A 1,001-nucleotide genomic window follows, 5' to 3' on the forward strand; every position below is an offset into this window, starting at 1 on the left:
ATGGCAGGTTTCTGTCTAGATACCAGTTTCGATTCCATTCAAAATGGTTGCAGAACTGTTCCCATTTTATTTTTGCTGTATGCTCGGTGTGAATCTCAGGGAACAGCTCCTGATGTATACCCCAACCATGTCCATAGGGCTCCATTCATAGGGTGGCTGACAAGAGACTTTGTCCTTTCTGTCTGCAGCAGGAAAAAGCATAGTCGCCAAGAAAAAAAAAAAAAAAAAGTGTGGCATGCCTGTGTATATTTTTTTTGCAGTATGGAGGATTTACAGACTGCGCTTTTACATAAAGTATATTATATATATATACACTCACTGGCCACTTTATTAGGTACACCATGCTAGTAAGGGGTTGGACCCCCTTTTGCCTTCAGAACTGCCTCAATTCTTCGTGGCAGAGATTCAACAAGGTGCTGGAAGCATTCCTCAGAGATTTTGGACCATATTGACATGATGGCATCACACAGTTGGCGCAGATTTGTCGGCTGCACATCCCTGATGCGAATCTCCCGTTCCACCACATCCCAAAGATGCTCTATTGGATTGAGATCTGGTGACTGAGGAGGCCATTTGAGTACAGTAAACTCATTGTCATGTTCAAGAAACCAATCTGAGATGATTCGAGCTTTATGACATGGCGCATTATCCTGCTGAAAGTAGCCATCAGATGTTGGGTACATTGTGGTCATAAAGGGATGGACATGGTCAGCAACAATACTCAGGTAGGCTGTGGCGTTGCAACGATGCTCAATTGGTACCAAGGGGCCCAAAGAGTGCCAAGAAAAAATTCCCCACACCATGACACCACCACCACCAGCCTGAACCGTTGATACAAGGCAGGATGGATCCATGCTTTCATGTTGTTTACGCCAAATTCTGACCCTACCATCCGAATGTCGCAGCAGAAATCGAGACTCATCAGACCAGGCAACGTTTTTCCAATCTTCTACTGTCCAATTTCGATGAGCTTGTGCAAATTGTAGCCTCAGTTTCCTGTT

Source organism: Dendrobates tinctorius, unplaced genomic scaffold (assembly GCF_039654945.1).
Source record: "Dendrobates tinctorius isolate UK_male_01 unplaced genomic scaffold, ASM3965494v1 ptg000154l, whole genome shotgun sequence".
Taxonomy (NCBI): domain Eukaryota; kingdom Metazoa; phylum Chordata; class Amphibia; order Anura; family Dendrobatidae; genus Dendrobates; species Dendrobates tinctorius.